Genomic DNA, 20,457 nt, shown 5'->3' with positions numbered 1-20,457 from the left:
TTGGATCCTCAACAATAACCATCATGGATGTTGCCATTTCTAATGTCAGATTTGTGTCCGTTTATTCTTTTGCGTAGAAGTTGGCTGGTTTGTCCAATGTACAGAGCAGATGGACATTGTTGGCACATGAGGGTATATATCACATTGGAGGATGAGCAGCTGTAAGAGCCAGAGACAGTGTAGTTGATGCCATTGGGTCCTGTAATTGTATTCCCTGGGTAGATATAAGGGCAGAGCTGGCATCTGGGTCTGTTGCAGGGCCTGGTACCTGTGGTGGTGACTCTGCTAGCCGATTCATGATTGTAAATGAGAAGTCGTTTAAGGTTGGGGGGCTGTCTGTAGGCAAGGAGAGGTCTTCCACCCAGGGCTTCTGAGAGAGAGGTATCATTTTCCAGGATGGGGAGACTGGGATTTGCCTCTTGCCAGTCTAAATTCTCTGCGTCCCTTTTTTCAGCCCAGGGACAAAGGTGATTGGTAGAGTTTTGCAGATGCCATGGATGGCCATAAAGACAAATAAGTGGGTACTAGATCAAATTCTCCCTAGAAGCTAAAATGACAAAACTGAGGCTATCGTACTTTGGTCACAAGACAAGATTCTCTGAAAAAGTCAATAATGCTAGGAAAAGTAGGAGGCAGTAGGAAAAGAAGAAGACCTAAAATGAGATGTCTTGATTCAATAAAAGAAACAACATCCTCCAGTTTGCAAGATCTGAGCAAGTCTGTTAATGACAGGATGTTTTGGAGGTCTTTCATTCATACGGTCATCATAGATAGGAAGTAACTTGACGGCACATAACACATATATTAGATGTTAGCCGAAATAAAACATTTCCACCGAAACGACTTGTTCCTCTGAGATGCAGCTTGGTAAGTCACGGTTTCCTGGTGAATTTTCTCTCCCTCTCCCTGCCCCCCCTTTCTAGTCTAGCACCTTCTATATTTTCAGTTGATTTTATTTATTATCTCTGCCTTGATCACCATCAAATTGTACAAAACATGATGTTCTTGCGCCTTTGAGCATGCCAGCAGAGGCCATGAAACCATTTTCAGAGCAGCATGTTCCTGGGCGAACACTGTGTTGAGGACCACGGCCGGCTGCAGCTTGAGTTGTAAAAAGCCTTGAGAAATGCTGTTTCTAATGGAGCGGATGGCATGGTCTTCCTTCTGCCGGCACAACGGGCCTCTTATGTTGCACCATCTGTTCGGTCGCTTTGAGACTATTTATAAAAGCACTGCAGGAGAGAGCCAAAAAAGGGTTCTCTAAAAGGAGGAAATGGGAAGGGGGATGTGGAAGGAGGTGGGAGGAGGAGGCAAAAATGAGTATCTTGTAAGAGCTACTAGGATTGCGTTGGGGCCGGGCCCCAGAAAAATACGGGGTAAGGCTGGCGTTGCTCCACTCCCCTGTTTTTTCTTGGCTATACCTCTTAGAAAGTGGGGCACTTTTTACCTGGACTCTCCTCCCAGAATGAACAAAAGCACTGAGCTTCACCCCCCACACACATCTGTATGCTTCACCCTCTCACCCAGGACACTGTGCCCCCAATCCCCATCCAGGAACAAGAAAATCCCCACTCAAGAATCAGCAAGCATCCCCACTGGCCATGGTCAGAACTGGCGCTCAGAAGGGAAATAGAAATGGACAGCTAAAGGGTGTGTCCAGGTGGCGTGATGTGAGGATTGAGGCTGAAACTGGCAGGGGGAAGTCCATTGACCACTGGTATCACCTGACCTTGGCTGTGCTGCTGGCTGCAATACCCTCTTTGGCCTTCTGTGATGGGGGTGCTGCAACACAGCTGAGGAATGGCTGGCAGTTTTAGCAAACCACCATCATGGCACAGCAAATATAGTAATAATAATAACAATAACAACAACATTTGACTTATATACCACCCTTCAGGACAATTTATCACCCACTCAGAGCAGTTTACAAAGTGTATTATTATTATCCTCACAACAATCACCCTGTGAGGTGAATGGGGCTGAGACACCTCCAGGAACCCACCCCACACCCTGGCCATTTTCACACTGCTTACTGGCCATGGAATGTCGCACCAACCTCCCGGAATGACAGCATCTTCCTGGTGCGATTTCGCGCGAGAACTGCAGTTCTCATGCAAAATTGCACCAGGAACACCTGTCATTCTGGGAGTTTGATGCGAGGTCCCATGGTCGGTAAGCGATGTGAAAATGGCCCCCATCCAGGAGACCGCGGCAGTGTTGCAGAACAGGAGGAATATTCCAAATGCTGTCTCACACATGAGAGAGAGGTGGTATCCTAACTGCTGCCCACTCCCCCACAAAGGAAATTTTCCTCTTGCATTCCAAGGGCTTACAAACATGAGCCCCTGGGTGTGTAAGAAGAAATTTCCAGGCTAGTGGTGGTTCAGAACGTCATGTCTCAGCTCAGAGAGCACCTGGTGTTTTGTCCTCTTCTCAGGTGGTTGTGCGTAAAGTGCTGTCAAGTCTCATCTGATTTATGGGGAGTCCTTGTGAGGTTTTCAAAGCAAGACATGAACAGAAGTGGATTGCCACCGTTTGCTTCTAAGTCGCAACTCTGGACTTCCTTCATGGTCTCTCATCCAATTCTTCCCAAACCAGACAGGGTGACCCGTAGCTGTCCTCTGAGCTTAAAAATTTCTGTGGCTGATCCACTCCCAGATTGTTAGGAGATGCCTTGGCCCTGCCTCACCTTGGGTGGAGGACTCCTCAAATGTTTAAGAGCCCCCCCCACACACACACACACCATGGCTTCTGCTACACTTCTTCCTACACCCCAGAGCCTCCAGGGGAAGACACTCTGCCTTCTGTCTCAAAACAGGCCCCCATTCCATGAGAACAAGCAAAGCAGGAGCACCCTGAGTCCACCTCCAGCATGCCCCGGAAGAAGGCAGATAGCTAGAGCTCGGAGCAGACCAAGAAGTTCATACCTGGCAGCTCCAGGCATCCTGCTCTCCAGTTTCTTACAGGAGGAGATCACCACTGTCTAGGTGTGTGCAGGATGCAGGACCTAGCTCTGCCTATAGGAAGGGGTGGGGCTCTCAGCTCCCTGTATAAGCCTTCAGGTCAACCTCACCCCTTGCTGGTTCTCTCAACAGCTCTCCAAACCAGCACCAGCATGGTACCTTAAGCCCTGGACAGCTCCTTGCCAGGAAAGCTCCTGCCCCAGCATTGAGGTTTAGAGGGAGCTCAGCCTGATCCTGGCCTGCTGCCAGAGACCCCATGCCCACAGACCAGGAGGTGATCTGCCTCAGAGCTGCCCCCACCTGACTGCCTTGGCCTGGTTAACAAACAAGGCCCGTTGCTTGAGGCATTTCTGGCTCCTGCTTCCAGGACAAAGCTCACCAGGTCCAGATTTGGGTACATCCTTCTGTAGCCCTGGTTGCCTCTGACGACAGAGACCATTAGGCAAGCCTTCCTCTCTTGTTCCTATGGCGCTTGCTGGAGCTTGGGCTGCAGAGGGGAGAACTGGTGGTACCAGCAGGATCTCCCTTACAAGTGGCACTGCATTCTGGAGGGGGACTTGCTGCTGATTTAATTGCTTTGCTCAGTCATGGGTTGAGCTCTGGGTCTCACAAAATCCAAGAAGGAAGGAAGGAAGAGGAAAGGAGGAGGAGGAAGAAATGCTTTCTCTTCCCTTTGCCATTTATTTATTATTTATTTATTTATTTCAAATTTCTATTCTGCCCTCCCCGCAGGCGGGCTCAAGGTGGATAACAACCTATTAAAACACAATAAAAACTCAATCCACATTAAAACATCATTAAAACAGCAGCATATTTCTATTCATACAAATTTAAAAACAGGATGGTGGACAGCCTTCACAGGGAGGGTTAGAATGTTATACCCTCCCCCCTCTTTTTTTTTTGCATGCATCATGGAGGAGATTCTTGGGTTGGCCACAAGAGGGAGGCAAAACCTCTCTCAGAAAAGAAATAAGATTATAGTTGGAACAGCTTTCTGTGATGTTCTATTAAAGCTGAAAACAAATAGATGGCTCTTTTATAAGTGTTTTGTTAAGAGCACAGTATTATTGCTGTTACATTGACACCATGGGGAAAGATGGCTCCAGTGAAGCTCTGTTGGGTAACAGGAGTGCGACAAAGGCTTCGTGGAAACAAGAGTTGTGCCCACATGCCAGCTTGGGAGGCTACAGGCCTGGGAGGACTTGCAAGGACCCCTGATATTGGTGGACACCTTCCCCCAAGTCATCCCTGAAGGCAGCAGCTGCCTGGGTGACTCTTTACTATGGAGATCTCCACAGGTGATGAAAAAGAAAAATGTTTATGCACCATGCTTCCTCTTTCCCTCCTCAGGCATTGCTGTCTGCCAAGATCCCCAGATGCCAACTCAACATCCCAAGTTCCCTTGGCTTCTAGCATCACACCTTTGGCAGCCCACAAGTCCCAGAGAGAGCAGCAAGTATAGCAGTGTTACTGGTGAATACACCTCTGAAAGAGAGTAACTGGGAGTTGACTTTCAGAGAGATGGGACTAATATAACCCCCTCCTCATGCCAATGTTTCAGTGTGGTGCATTTTAGCCAGAGCTGGAGCATTACTCCAGGCTACCAGCTGGTTGACATTGACGGGACCATATTGTGCTCTGTCCATGGTCCTGATGCACTTGCTTGCCATCCCAGATTCCACTGCTGCCTGTTTGCAAATCCTCCAACATACAGGGGTTCCAGGTACTTTCTACAGACCCTGGGCAGTGGCTCCTCTGCAGGCTTCCACAATCAACTGTGTATGCTGAAACCAAGCCTCTGAGACTCTTCAAGGTTCAAGGGCAAATCTGGTGATGGTAGAAAGTGCCAAGTCATAGCTGAGACTAACAGAGATGGTTTGCCATTGCCTGCCTCTGCATAGCCACCCTGGTCTTCTTTGGAGGTCTCCCATCCAATTACTAACCAAGGCCAATCCTGCTTAGCTTCTGAGATCTGATGCAATCAGGTTTGGCTGGGCTATCCATGTCAGGGCAGACCAAATTTACCATATGTATTTTTGAGTCAAATGTGCCTTAAAAATACTCATTCAAAGGATGTTAGATCTGAGCTGTTGAGCAGTTTGGCTTCATCCAAGTAAACTTGAATCCATTTGCAAAGCAGCCTGAAGAAGCTCTGCTTGCATTAAACACCTGAGCTTCAGCAAGGCCTTTCCTGTGAGATGCAGGGAATGATGCTGAGCTCTTTTGCAAGCAAATCCATCTGCAAAAGACCTGAGCTGTGTAACAGCACGCAAGAGTCAGATAGACCAAGAAGTGCTATTCTTCGATCTAGCAAGGTCTGATTTTGCGCTGAACTCTGTTGTTCTCTTAAGTTGGGCAAGTGCCCCAAACCCAGCCCATTAACTGTGTGCAAAAATATTTCTCTCCCACTCATTCAAGAATTGTAAGCCAAGACCCAGTTTCATTAGAGCCTCTGCTGGGCTTATCTGGAATAGTTGATGGGGCAATTGATTCTGGATGTCCTTTTCTTAAAATATCATTCTGGAGTGTCCATAACAGAATATGGAGGGACAGGCATGCCATACTCTCAACGTCATTGTTTTGCTGTTTCCAGATGCTGGAACTGGAAAGAGGGAGGGATCCACAACATCCTAGCTGCTTTGGAGAGAAATTTCATCAAAGTGGACATTTTGTTTCTCCTCCACTCCTAGCTAAAAGATAAGCATGAGAGAATCTGCTTGTTGCCGGTGCCTCTGAAGTGCCACCTCGTAGAAGGAAGTTGCATTGACAGAAAGTAACACCTTCTCATTTCTCTTTTGCTGTTAAGGAAGGAGAGAGAAAAACACTCTTGGGCAAATTATGCAAAATCACTTATCCTTCACCAGAAAATCCTTTAGAGGCTCAGGTGGGCCTGAGAGGGATCTTACTGTAAGACCCAATGCTGTTAAGAGTCTGCCCATCTATCACATTTTTATTCTGCCTTTCTTGTAAGGGTAGCGTTCATGGTTCTCTCTTTCCTTTCATTAGCACAACAACCCTGCGCAACAGGTTAAGCTGAGACTCAGAATAACTGGCCCAAGGACACCCAGGGAGCTTCATGTTTAAAAGAAGGTTGGAACCTGGATTGCCTTCGACTGACGCTCTGACCTCACCACAGGGCTCCAAGTTGCAAAGCCCCAAGCTTTGCAGTAGGGGGGCCCCCGCAGGGCCAGTTCCACTGTCCAGCTCTGGCTGGCCCTGGAGGGGAATTGCAGGCAGAGGAAACCTCTTTGTCCCATGAGGCCTGAGCAGATCAAGGTTAAGAGCCTCCAGATCAGGGATGCTTACCGGTCTGAATGGCCAAGAGATCTGCTTGTACTGGTGGTTGGTCTCCTACATTCCAGGCTTTGCCTCACCCCACCTTCAGCTTGACATGGGTGATTTGAGGTGGGGCTCCTGTTTTAGAATTGGGAAGTCTCTGCTTGGAAATACAAAAGAGCTCTGGGGAGCACAGCGGTTTTTTTCTTGCCTTGGGTCAGTAACCAGCAGCACCACCCCAAAACTGGCATTAATAGAGGTTTAACGGTTCCTTCACAACAGCTACAGCCAATTCAAGGGTATAACCATGTTTTTGCTGGAGTGGACCTGAGGTCCATCTAGTTCAACATCTTGTTTCCAACAATGGCCAGTGCACAGAAGCCTGCCCACCCCCAAAAAGCATATTGTTGCAGCTTGCATTTTGCATAGAGTGGGTCCTTCTGTCCATCAGGACAAAGGAAACGGACTTTTCTTTGGTGGCACCACACCCTCGGGTCTCCCTTCCCTGCACCTTCCACCTGGTACCAAGTTTTCTATATTGCAGGTATCAGGTGAAGACCTTATTTTTATTTTCCCAATTATTTGGCAAGATGCAACTGTTGCTTATAGACTCTCTGTTTGGGGTTGTAGCTCTCATTGCTGTTTGTTTGGGGCTCTTTGAATATTGACACACTTTTAGTAGTGACTTTATTAGACTCTCTAATTGTATTTTAAGTGAATTTTTTTCTCAAGAACTCTGAGAGGTGGGATCTAAATAAGTACTGAAGCCCTGCTGGCTCAGACTAAGGTAAGTCCATCTTGGCTAAGGTCCTCATTTTTCTCATTGTCCAACCAGATGCTCCCAGGAAATCCACAAGTGGGCCACAGCGGCCTGAGCTGGACAAGAGACTGGACTGGAGAGGGCTGTTCTTAGGTTCCACCCCTGCTTATTGAGATCCTGATACAGTGCAAGATGCACGACGTTAATGGGGCGTGCTTCCTGCCCTGCCCTGGATCCATTCAAAACCCAGTTGATGCCTGAGGCTGTACAATTTATGTTGCTCCACAAATATCATCTACAGTTTTAATACAATACCTCGAACCAATGCATAGACCCGGGAAATGAACCTCTGCCACCTGATGTAGGTCTACAGCCTCTGATGATAAAGGTTCCACCTGGCTGTTGGCATATCCACTCTCAATGAATTAGGCTCACTTCTTTGTCAAAGCCTTCCCTGTTTGTTTGCCAATATGGAAGAGTCCATTTTATTTATGGGCCAGACAGTCCCTGCCTTCTGCTTGAAAACTTTCTCCTATTGAACAAACACCCCAACTGCACTTTAGGCAAATATTTTGAATCATCCTGCCCTCCCCACATGTGCTCAGGGGTGGATTGGACCATTAAAACAGCCCAAGAGCAAGATGGATGGCCCCAGGCAACAGTCTTGGCTGTGGCTTGCCTCCTTTGGTGGCACTGCAACAGAATGGAAGAAGGCCCTGGGTGAGGCTATACCTGCTGCCATCGCTGTAGTCAGGACTGAGCCAAGGAGCTCCTTTGGCATCACCAGCACTGTGGGAGCTGGACTTGCCTTAAGGGATGTGAATTCAGATATTTCTGGTCTGAATATATTTTTCAGGTATTTTTCAGGTATATTCTGGTATATGGGTGTTTTTTGGTGTTCTTGGGAATACTGGATATCAATTTCTGAAAAATTCTGAAAATATAAAGTATATCCAAAAATATCAGAGTTGACATTTTGAGACTCCCAGGCCTGTTTTTCTTCATTGGGAGGGAGGGGGGAGGAAGGCAGCTCTTCTAGACAACAGAATCAGATGTTAGGCAGGCTACTGTTGTGCAGTAAGTAAACAAATATGGTGCCAAAAGTTTGTTCTTGCCACTTTCATAAAGAAAAAAGCCCTACAAACATCTTTGGAACAAGTGATGTTAGGAAAGTAGATGGGTATATCAGTTTTTGAAAAGTACAAGCAGATCCCACAAAAGCACCTAAAATGAAGCTCATGCATACTGTAGTGCTGTTGCATTTCTTTGTCACAGGGGTTGGAGAGAACAGAAGCATCAGTGATGAAGGATAGTTGGTTTTGTTGGGCTTGCCACATTGGTCCTGAGTTCTGGTTGGGTTCTCTGGTTTGACATTGGTTGTGTTGGGGATTGGAATGATGTTCCTTGCTTAAATGCTGTTGTCTTTGGTCCGCTGTTTATTTGAAACATCTATGAACTACCTGCCCTACCCTTTTCGATTGCTGAAGAGGTTTATTGTTTTAATATCTTTGCTGCTGTTGTTGGATATGGTTTTATGGTTTTAAAAAGTATTCTGTACTTTGTACTGTATTATTAATTTTATATTGTATTTATTGTTATTATAGTTTGAAAATGTTGTTACCTGCCCCGACCTCACTCAATGGGAAGGCGGCTTAGAAATTCAATAAATTAATTAAATTAAATTGGTTCTACTGGGATTCTTTGATTTGACATGGATTTTGTAGGACTTTCCATATTGGCCCACGGCCCTGCTGAAATTTTCTGGTTTGACATTGATTCTTTTGTGCTTGTTGGTTCCATTTGCATTTGGAGACTTTTGGCCAGTGATTGCTCTTGTGTGTTTGGTTATTGGCTTCTTTGAATTTTTTCCCCGTAAGAAACTATAGAGACAAGGAGGATGGCTGGGGACACCTTCTTCAGGAGCCCATAGAACTGGACTCTTTGGTCCAATTTGTGTATAACTTGGAGGGGAAGGAGTGGACAGGTAGCTCGAGGTCTCCTGAAGTTTTTGGTGCCATTTGGTTGAAAAAGCCTCCCCCCCAGTCCCCAATATGGAATAATAAGGCCAAATAATTTTAGGGGGGGGACAAAACCCAGTGCAAACTAGAATCTCAGAATGGTATTGTGAGACCCAAACTAGTATTTAGGCCTTTTCCAAAATCCCTGTTTGGCTTTTTGCTGGCTTTCAGTAGCCCTCAAGGGCCGCAGTCCACAGGAAGCTTTCACAGTAAGAAAAGGGCCCCTTTCTCTCTGCTGCTGTTCACAGAAAGCAGCTAAGTACCAATTTTTGCAGTAAGAAGTCTTGTCCAAAGTGTTCTGTGACCCCTGTGGCCCAATGTAGTTCAACATTTTTTCCTGCGGTTGAGGGAGATGCAGCTTTTGAATCTCGTTTTGTTCACTCAAGCTGAATAAACTCGCCTGCGTGTTCCTGCCAAATGCTATGAATGGGAAGGCAGAAGCGTCCTTCGGAGAGGCCCGGAGCTGTGTCTGTGCTTCTCAGTCCTAGTCATTAGCAGATGCCTTCGCTGTGTCCCTCAATGCATCCGGATGGCAACTTGAATGGCTGACAAGAGCTGGCTTCAATTGACTCTCCCCACCCCAAGTCTTCTGGATGGAGCATATTCTCTGCAGTTTCTTCTTGTGTACTGATATTTGGTGACTCTTTGATTCTCTACGCATCATTGTGGTGATGATGTCACAACTTCCTCCTGTTACCGTCTCAGAGAATAGAATGTAGCATAGTGGTTAGAGTGTCGGATTAGGTTGTGGGAGACCCAGGTTTGAATCCCCACTCCGCCATGGAAGCTTGCTGGGTGACCTTGGACCAGCCACTCTATCTAAGCCTCACTTACCTCACCAAGTGGTTGTTAGGTAAGCTGGAGAAGGGGACAATGATGTCATCAGCTGCTGTGTCCTTGTTGGGGAGAAAAGCAACATATAAATATCTACATAAATACAGTTGCAGGCCCATTCCATCAGGCTTACTAGATGCCCCAAACTCCCTCTTTTTCCACTGGATGCTGGATAGGTCTCTTACTGGCCATGCTCATATCAATTTTCGGCTTCCATTTTTTTATATATATATCTCCAGCTTACTTTTCCTGGCTCTGGATGGGTTCCCCTCCCCAGAACTGACTCTAGAATCCCCAGAAGTGATTCACCATGTTTGCTTCACTCAGGGGCCTCCTTCAGCTAGGTTTGGCCTTTGACCCCATGGGGAGGGTCTGACCCAGCTCTCCCTTCCTGCTCTCCTAGCTAGTCACTGGGGCTTTCTCAGTGGGCCAGGAGCTTGGCTGGTATCATCAGTGGCAGGGTTCATTTGGAGGGGGAACGCATTGGAACGGCATTCCAGTAGAGCTGAAAAGTGGTCACATGGGTTTTGGCCCCGCCCATGTAATTCCTTTTCCTCCCCTCTGCCTCCCCTCGAAAGGAGGGTAAGCTGCTTCAATTCATTCTGCTGCTTTATTTTCATTCATGACTCATGTGTGTGTGTGTGAGAGAGAGAGTGAGTGCGTGCGTGAGTGAGTGAGTGCAAGCTGGGCTGCTGGGCCTGGATATCCAAAGGAGGGTAAGCTGCTTCAATTCATTCTGCTGCTTTATTTTCATTCATGACTCATGTGTGTGTGTGTGAGAGAGAGAGTGAGTGCGTGCGTGAGTGAGTGAGTGCAAGCTGGGCTGCTGGGCCTGGATATCCAAAGGAGGGTGAGCTGCTTCAATTCATTCTGCTGCTTTATTTTCATTTGTGACTCATGAGAGAGAGAGAGAGAGAGAGAGAGAGAGAGTGCATGCTGAGCTGCTGGGCCTGGATATCCAAAGGAGGGTGAGCTGCTTCAGTTCATTCTGCTGCTTTATTTTCATTTGTGACTCATGAGAGAGAGAGAGAGTGCACGCTGAGCTGCTGGGCCTGGATATCCAAAGGAGGGTAAGCTGCTTCAATTCATTCTGCTGCTTTATTTTCATTCATGACTCATGAGAGAGAGGGAGGGAGGGCGGGCAAACTGGGCTGCTGGGCCTGGATATCCAAAGGAGGGTGAGCTGCTTCAATTCATTCTGCTGCTTTATTTTCATTCGTGAGTCGTGACTAGTGAGGGAGTGAGTGCATCCGTGCAAGTAGGGCTGCTGGGGCTGGCTCTCCAGAGGAGGGTAAGCTGCTTTGAGTTCATTCTGCTTTATCTTCAGGAAATACCTGGAGATTTTTGGGGAAAGGGGCCTGAGGGGTGGGTGTTGCCTTCTGACACACTTCTGGTGATGTCAGAGTGTGTGGCAAATGCTAATGAGATATGCTAATGAGTTCCTGCAGTTCTTTTTCTATGAAATGACCCCTGATCAGTGGTAAAAAGTAAGAAGAGCCCTGCTGGATCACACCAAGGAGACTCAACACCCACACAATAACCAAACAGGTGTTCCCAGAAGACCTAGAGACAGGGTATGGGGGCCAAAGCCTCCCTCTCTGGTTGCCTCCCCACCCCCACACTGGTATGTAGAGGGTAACTGCCTCTAAATGTGGGGCTCCATTTAGTCATCCCAGCTAATAGCCATCGATGAACCTCTACTCCATGACTTTGTCTCATTGCCTTTAAGAGCCAACTCTGATGGTCCTCCTGCCCCATTTAGTTACTGCCCCCTTGTGCTGGTGCTTCCCTGACTTTTATGCTTCCTATGCAACGCTCACTGTAATGCGCCCAGCTGTGTGAACATTCACCTGTGCTGATGGGGATGCCATCTCAATGGCCACCCACCGTAGTGTAGATTGCACCAATTAGTATTTATGTATATAGTGGGTGTGGCATTAGAGTTTAAGTCACTGCCCATTGGACATTGATCTCAGCTTTCTGCAGTTTAGGTGCTATTGCTGAGGATTCTTAGATTTCTTAGTGGGGTGTAGTGGTTGGTGTGTCGGACTAGGATCTGGGAGACCGAGGCTTCAGTCTGCCTTCTGCCATGGAAGCTTGCTTGCTGAGCTTGAGCCAGTCACACACTCTCAGCCTAACCTACCTTACAGGGTTGTTGGGTGGGTAAAATGAAAGAGAGGAGAATGATGTGAGCTGGTTTGGGTCCCCATTGGAGGAAAAGGTGGGATATAGATGAATAAATGAATAAATAAAATTTAAGCCATTTTTGCTGCTTTTGTACACAACACTATTAATATGCAGACAAATCTGCCCTGAAAATGTGTTACTTTTAATGGGGGAAACTTGGCACAAGACCAAGGAAACTGATACGAAAGTAAAGGTGCCTGAGTTCATTTCTTGCTAGGGAGAAACAAAATCAAAAGGGTGCGTGTGTGTGTTAGTCTTGAGCCAGCCAACTTTCGAGATTTGGAGAGCAGTCCTAAACAGATCTACTCAGAAGTGGGTCTCATTATATTCCGGGGGGGTTTTCTCACAGGGAAATATTTCTTGGATTGTGGTGGTGTAGCAAAAAAGACCAGTGCAGGGTAGGCGAATGAACAGAGCCCTTCAGCTACGCAAGACCGCTCAGAAAAGATGCTGCTCTGTGCAAGAACAGGAACGTTACAATGGCGCGCGAGTGTCCCTGCAGCGCTGGAGGAGGCTGTGTGATCCATGCCCGTAATCCTCCCATTTTCTTTTCTGCTGTCCGTGTTAAATCTTCAGTCAGCTCAGAAACTGCAGAGACCATCCACAGAAGAGTGGCGGGCAGTGCTCTTCCCACATGCCATTGCTAAGCAACTCCTGAGCAAGTTTTCTGCCGCCTGCTGCAGTTGGAAAGAGGGCAGCCTCTGCTGCCTCATCCTTCCTTGAAATATTTCCAAGTCTGGAATCCATCCCACCCCCACCACCCCTCAGCCTAACCTTCCTTACAGTATTGTTGTGATGCTAAAATGAAAGAGGGGAGAACTGAAAGAGAGGCGAGCTTCCGTGTCATGGATATCGTTGGCTTATTCTTAGCCTAGACCATGCATGGCCTTGTGTGCTAGGCTGTGACACGTGTGCTCATTTCCATTTGCCACTATTGTTTCTGCTGCTGTTCCAGTTGCTTTCCCCCCTCATGCTGTTTCCTTCCTGGAATGATTCCACACAATTGGGAATCCCAGAATAAACATGCTGATGTCACACCACTGCAAAGCCTACCAGGTCTGGCTTTGTGAAGTCACAACAGATGGCAAGCAAAGGTGACTGAGGGCAAGCTTCCTGTCTTGCAGTGCCCTCACTCCAAATGGATAAACAGGTTCTCCTTTCCCCACAGGTGATACCCCCACCCCATTTGCCCACTGAGAAGTTATTTTCAGGGTTTCTGGAAAATATTTCCGACTTGGCCCGCCTTGTGGCTCAACCCAATCTTGCCCTCCCTTTTCATTTCTGTAGGGCTGGTGCAGGAGAGTTTCCCAGGGAGCTTTGCCTCAGTTCCTTCTTCCCACAGCAGAGAAACTGCTCCTGGCTTCAGCTTCCTGTGATGCTGATCTTGCAGGATGCATCACGTTCTGCTGGTAGCAAAGAAGAGTCACTTGCAGTGCTTTGCCCTCCCAACTCCATGGGAATGTGTAGGCCAAACAAGATGGTGGGCCTGTGGGAAGGAACAGTGCCTGGAGTCACACCTTGGGTGAATGTTCTCCAGTGCAGGATCTCTCTGGCCAGCTGCTGGAGCCGCAGCCTGGAGCATGGCAAGCAGGAAGTCCTGTTGTGTTGGCCCAGAGCCAATTTACTGCTTGTTAGTCCTGTCCTCTTCAATCCGGAGGCTGCATACTGCCAGCCAGTCATAGGAGTGGATATTATACACCCTGCTGCACTCAGTGTCTGAAGGGGCCCTGCTGGGGTTTAATTGCATGTAGCCTGGGCCATGCTAGTTCACCTGGCCAGTTCCCATCCACAAGCCTGCAAGCCCTTGTTTCATGCTCTGGATCCCCACTTGCCAGGCAGCATCTCTCAGCACAGTGGCCACCTGGCAGCCTTTCCCACAGTGATCCTCCTCCTGATCCACAGCTGTGCAGTCTGCCACAAAGTGGCAGCAACACCAAGCTGGCAGTCTCAGGAAATCTTCCCACTCTGAAGTGGCCCTCAGTTCAATGCAGTGTCCTCTCCCCCCCACCCGTGCTGTGACTTCTGAAGGGCACACATCCACACCCTCCTCTGAACTGCTTCCCCTCCTGTCTTTTGACAGAATCACATAAAAGTCCCCATTAAATACTTCCGTCACGCCCAGCTTTCTCTTGCTCTTCTTTTTAGGCAGCCTGCTCTTTTCAGCTTCACAAAGGCCCTCATAGAAGTTTTTTAAGGGAGGGGAACCAACCTGTGAAATCAGCTCCATCATTCTGATGCAATCATTTCTGAGCACAATGAGACCCATTTGACTTCTCTTTTTGAAAGACTGCTGTGTGCTGGCATTCAGTCAATCTGCATGGGCAAAAGCCGGCTCTGGTGTCTCCTGTTCTACCTCCACAACTAACAGCCACCTTGTTCCAATTGATTCAGCAACTGTAGAAGACAAGCTAATATGCCTCAGTTGCCTCCCATTATGTAAGCACACAAGGACTACCTTGCTGCTTGTCCAATTCACAGGCTCTAACGGTGCTCGGTCGGAACTTGGAACGTTTCTCGCCCACTTTTCTCCTTGAAAAGAGAAAAGGTTACAACAATAGAAAAAGTACAATAGGAAAAAAAGGACCATTTAAATAAAATAAGCAAATAATAATAACTAGCTGTCTGTTGGGCCAGTCCTGGATCCAGTGGGCCAGCTCATCTAAGGCCACTAGCCATGGGCCAAGAGCCATTTGGTTCATGCCAAAGGGCTTGTACTTCTAACCACACCCATTCTCTGGCCACACATAAACAAAAACTCTGCTCAGATGTTACAGCTGGCACAATGTTCCTCCTGCTCTACCCTTCCTGCTCCAAGAACACGCGCGGCTGCCTTATACTGAGTCAGACCATTGGTCAGTCAAGGTCAGTACTGTCCACTCTGATGGGCAGCAGCTTTCTGTGGTCTCAAGCAGAGGTCTTTCACATCACCTTCTGCCTGATCTTGAAGACTCTCGTAAGCTGTACCCCATAAAATCTTTTGGTCTCTAAGGTACCACTGGACTCAAACCCTGCTGTTCTACTACAGACCAACACAGACCTACCTGAAACTACCTGATCCTTTCAACTGGAGATGCTTTGGACTGAAGTGGGGACCTTCTTACAAAGCAAAAACTTGACCACTGAACCATAACCCTTTGTTGACTTTGTAAGGCGGAGATGACTGCCTTCTCCTGAGTCCCCTTCAATATTTCACAGCTGGAAACCAGGTTGTGTTCGTCACTAATGGCAGCTCAAAATCTCCCCAGCTGCAAATTCTCAAAGGCTCTATCTATTGCACTCTCTGTTCCTTTATTCTGCCCTAGCCTGTCCTGCATCAGTTTAGAAGCCAAGAAGTGTTTGTTTGCAAGGCCAATGCTGTCTGCCAGAAAACCAACGGCTCAAAATGAGCCTTCTCAGCATGTGAAGTGGCGGGCGGGCCTTAATGTGAGTGTGTTTATGCACAGGAGGCAAGACACAACCACAGCCACACTCAGAGATCTGCTGTTTAGCTAAACTCAGATTGTGAACCTCACAAATTTCTAAACAAAAATCTAATAAGGCATTCCTCAAAAGCAAATATGAGTCTAGTGGTTGACCCAAACTGGGGAATGGAAAGCAGGCACTGTCCCAGGAAAATAGGGGCAATCAGAAGGCATAGTGTCTGTCCCTAACCTGTTTGAATCAGGTACAGACAGAGCCTTTGAACATGAAGGTTCCATCTGAGATACTTGGACTAATTCCTGATCCTCACCCTTTTTTGAAAACCATCTCAGCCAGTGGCTGTTAAATATATTGTGGCACTGAGCAATGGGGGAGAAAAACTTCCTTCTGTCCATTACTATTGCCCTCATTGATAAATGTTTCAATGGATCGTCTCCACTGGAACAAATGAGACCTGGTTGGTGTAGTGGTTAAGAGCAGTGGGACTCTAATCTGGAGAACCAGGTTTGATTCCCCACTTCTCCACTTGAAGTCAGCTGGGTGACCTTGGGTCAGTCACAGCTTCTCCGATCTCTCTCAGCCCCACCTACCTCACAGGGTGATTGTTGTCAGGATAATAACAACATACTTTGTAAACCACTCTGAGTGGGTGTTAAGTTGTCCTGAAGGGTGGTATATAAATCAAATCAATTTATCAGCCACTTTTCCTCCCAAGGTGCTCAAGGCGACTTACAAAGTAAAATATAAAGAACATAAATATATCAAAAAGCAACAGAGTTAAAATGCTTGTTTATTTTGTGGAAAATGGGGCAACAAAGTTCCCAGCCACAGTTTCTAAGCTGTGTCAAGCAGCACTCCTAAGCTGCGAACCTGACTTTTCAAGGGGAGTGTCACCCCATCCAAGAAAAGGAAGAATGACTAACCCCACGGACCTCTGTCTTGTTAGGTTTAACTTTCAATAGAGGCATAGGATCCAACTGTTTGCTTGCACTTAGATGTCATGATAAGCTTGGGTTCAATGCAAATAAAGACTGAGAGAGAGAGAAACTGGAAAATCTACTTCTCATGCCCTGTTTGTACCCCTACCTGCAGAGGTACTGTAGATGGTGACCAGAGACAGGGCTTTTTTAGTGGTGGCATCAGGTCCTTTGGAACACCTTCCCCTTTGAGGCTTGCCTGGTCCTACTTTACTTTCTGTTAGGTGCCAGGCCAAAATATTTCTCTTCATCCAGGCTTTTAATTAAGCTTCCCATCCATTTTAACTGTTTTATGGTCTGCTCCTGGCCTGAGCACAGCTTTATCTTATTGGCTGTCTTTATTAACATGCTTTTTATTGACCTGGATTGTTTTATTGTTATGGTTAGTGTTTATTGTTTTTACCACATTCAGTTTTGGTTTATTCTTGGAGCAACCTCAAGCAGGTCCAGAGAGATGGCATACAAATTTTTAAAATAAATTACAAGAAATCCCAATTTCTTCATAAACTCGTTTATATGATTATGTGAATCCAGACATCCTGTTAGTGCCGACTGTGGTTAGCAAGCCAGGTAAAAACATTAGCTTGAAATCCCAGTTTGGTGCCAGCGAGCAAACTGTTGGACGAGTTTATAAATCACAGTTTGTGGTGTCTGAATGTAAGCTCAGGCCAGCAGGCCAGAACGGTCACTTTGAACTCGATCCTGGATTTCTATCTCCTTTGGAGATGAAGGAACAAGTGCATATATGATGTTGTGCTGTACCACACTGGGATCTTGAATTCTGATCAAGGCAGCCTAGCTTGGGCAAGTCCTCCAGAGAGACTTTTCAGCCCGAGCTGCATAAATCATGCATTGCAGCCAAGCGCAGCCGTCATTCCATGGAAATCATGGCTGGGAACTCTTCATCAACACACTATGCTTGTGTCACCCCATTTTCCAGAAGATAAACAAGTCCCGACTGGACAGAAGCTGGTCAGCCACTCAGGGGTCCTTGTTTCACAGGTATGTTATTTTGCTAATCATCCTATGGATTAGGCTGGTACCTTTAGTTACAGGAACCTGGCAAAGAGTTTGGGGAAGGGAGCTTTGGGGGAAGAAAATGCTTTAAATAGCTGGGTGGGTAGGTAGGGGACTCTTAGTACATTTGGGACATTGACCAAATTGAGGCAGCTTAGGTGTTGGATCTCATCCCATGAACGTTCCAGACCCACAATGCAATCGGATGTCTAAGCCCACAGAAAGCAATCAGCTTAAACTGGAGTACCTCCGCACAGAATTGCATGATTAAACATCTTAGAGAAGTCTAAGGCTGCAGTTCTAAATACACTTTCCTGGGAGTAAGCTCCATTACTTCTGATTAGACCAGTTTAGGATTGCTCCTAAAGTCTAGAGACAGGCAACAATTTTTAAGACTGTTGAGATTTGTTTGAGATTTCTCCTAGTGTTTATCTCTCTTTTGTTCTGCTGGTCAAAAAGGTCATGCAGGTTTTGAAGTTCTCCAAAAGCAGCATCTGCACATAAAAACAACACCAATATCTCTATCAGACCTCTTTCAGTGTGCAGTCTGCAGTCAGTGCCAGACTCTTCTTTTAGTGCAGAGCCAAGAAAGTTCTTTTTAAGGAATCTTTGTCATCAGTTGCTTTGCCAACTTGCACAACAATGAAGAGTTTTGCTGATGCTGACTTGCGGGGGGTGGGGGGTAATCAGTGTTGTGAATGCATTGTCATCTCCCCACCTTATTCTAGTGCATAAGGCCCTCACAATGACATGGAACCAGGATTTAACTCATGCACTAGTTTACAAGACCAGTTTGGTATTCACAATCCCACCAAAAACTTCAGCTCAGATTGGTTAATCAGGGTACAGTGAATCAGTATTTTATCTCTGTGCTGGATCGGGAACAATGTGCCTTGGAACTGGGGCTGCTTGTACAAGGTGTCATCCTGGGAGAGCTAACTTGAATCTCTTGCATATGCACGGAAGGGGTGAGTTGCAAGCTGGAAAGGAATGTCTGACCAGGCAGGTAAATGGTTGCAAAATTAAGGCACTGACAAGATTTCCTAGGAGGCAACTTGGAAGGTGTCAGAGTTTCTTAGCAAGAAGAGAGCTCCGCTGTTAGTGATGTGCTCCTACCTCTCAGCTAAATGAATTTCTTCAAGGTTGTGTTTAACAAAGGGGTGCTGAGGCTCAAGCCCCCTCCTGGCAACTGTTGTGCTGGACTTGGATTCCTTCTTCAGATGCGTGACTGATATTTATGATCAGGAACTTAATACAATGGCTGACCCACTGAAGCCTTCCTTGCCAGGTGAGGCTGTACCATTCCCAGGTAAGGCCAGACCTCCCTCAGCTTATTTGCATTGGGGGAGGAGCAAGTGACATTATGGCCAGGGTAGATCCATCCCCCAGATGAAAGACATTTCTGGCTACAACCCTGGGAAGTGGAAACCAGGAAGCACCTGCAGCAATAGAGGCTTTCAGCTGCTACTTCCTTTAAGTACCTTGCAAGCCTCTTGGGGAGTTGACAAGGGCCCACCAACTTCAAGGTTCCCACTATAACCACCTGCTTCTGGGCAGTGGCAAAGGGTTACATTCTCTCTTGTCCTGGGCTAAGCTTGACTTGGCTGGCTGTGCTGTCCATCCTGTCCCTCCCCATTAGCCATGACAGAGGAGAGAAGGGACAGGTTGACAAGCCACTCACCTTCACGAGTGCATGTGCTCACTTCCTCCCAACCTGGTGGGAGTGGCAGGTGCCCTGCAAAGGGGGTAGGAGGAGCCTCAGTTAGTGGTGATTGAGTGGATGAGGACCAGAAGGTACTGGCCAAGGACCTGCTAAACCTGGAAGCAACCCTAGCATATTGCCATGTTTTGCACTTGCTGTAGCTAAAAAGGAATTATTTGTTACTAGCAATGTTCCTATTCCAAACAACCAAGATCTTGTTATTGTTTTTAGAAGCCTGTTATTTTAAATAAAAAGAAACTTAGGTGGGGCACAATATACTCAGGGTGTGGCAGTGTCCCCACTGGGACCGGTCTGGCTAGGTGGGAGGTAAAAACCAGGAACCAACCCACAGTGCCTGCATTTTAGGTGGTCCTTACAACTGAGCACTGTGGCTCAGTAGCAGAGCCTCTGCTTTGCATGCACAGCATTCCAGGTTCAACCCTTAAAAGGATCCAGTTGTGTGTGACGTGGTCCTTCAGACCTTGGAGAGCAGCTGCCAGTCAGAGTAGACAAGACTGACCTCAATAGACCAACAGTCTGACTTGAAAAAAGGCTGCTTTATGAGTCCATGTGTAGCTCTTTCCTCCCTGCTCCTGACATTTTCTTCTCATTCCCAAGCCAGATTGGCACATGCCAAATGCAACTCACAGCATTGGAAGGGTTCCTGGCCATGCTCTTCTTTGGCCATGCAATAGCAGCCACCTGGGGCAGCAAATTGTTTTGCAAGCACACCCGCCCTGCTGCCTCAAATGCTCAAATGACTGAGAGCATGAAGCCTGTTCCGCACTCACATCACTCTGAAGGCTGAGCGAACAGCTGAGAAATATATATATTTTCCCCTCTACAGGCTGCAATTACAGTACAGTCACCGCAGCCCACTAAGTTAATTTTTTTTCTGTACCAAGCTTGTTCTCTCTCCAGCCAGCCTATCGTTTGTCCGCCCACGGCTGCTGGCAGCACTGGGGCTTGAAGTGTCAATGGCTGCAGAACTCTTTTGAGCAAATCCAAGCCAGAGATTTGGCTGAGCCATTCAGATCCATGTGTGAGGTTCAGATTTACCCCATCTGCCCTTCAGCCTCCTGGCCAATGATACCCCAGCCAGTGTCTCTCGCTCCCCCACCAGCTGCCTTCTTTGTAATCTCGCCTGCCAATCACACAGACATCAGAGCAGCCAAGATCATCTTGGTTTAACATCCTGCTTCCCAAAGTGGCCAGCCGTGTGGCCCTGGAAAGTTCAGAAACAAAGCATAGAAGACAAAGCCTCCCACGGTTGCTGCCTTCAGCAATTAGCATGCAGGGATAG

This window comes from Eublepharis macularius, chromosome 14, assembly GCF_028583425.1.
Source record: "Eublepharis macularius isolate TG4126 chromosome 14, MPM_Emac_v1.0, whole genome shotgun sequence".
NCBI lineage: Eukaryota > Metazoa > Chordata > Lepidosauria > Squamata > Eublepharidae > Eublepharis > Eublepharis macularius.
Note: the sequence above shows the minus strand (reverse complement) of the source record.